Source organism: Myotis brandtii, unplaced genomic scaffold (genome assembly GCF_000412655.1).
Source record: "Myotis brandtii unplaced genomic scaffold, ASM41265v1 scaffold196, whole genome shotgun sequence".
Taxonomy (NCBI): domain Eukaryota; kingdom Metazoa; phylum Chordata; class Mammalia; order Chiroptera; family Vespertilionidae; genus Myotis; species Myotis brandtii.
The window spans coordinates 6,539,484-6,539,748 of NW_005357311.1; positions in this window are offsets into that span (position 1 = coordinate 6,539,484).

The following is a 265-nucleotide window of genomic DNA, read 5'->3' on the forward strand; positions in this document are numbered from 1 at the left end:
TTGCTGACAATTACCTGAAAGAGAAGTTGGGGTGCTTCACTGGGCTGGAAAAAGTTTAGCTAAATCAGAAAGCATGTCTAATTAAGGAAATTTATCTATATACGTAAAAGGCTAAGTTGACTTGAGCATGTGCGATACATATAAAGCTCTTGCTGGTGCCAATCGCACACGTGTGTTTTGATCTGTCATTGTCGATCATGAATTTGATTGACACTTCTATTATAGAGAAAGGGTGAATAGCGATATTAAAATATTTCTTCTAATT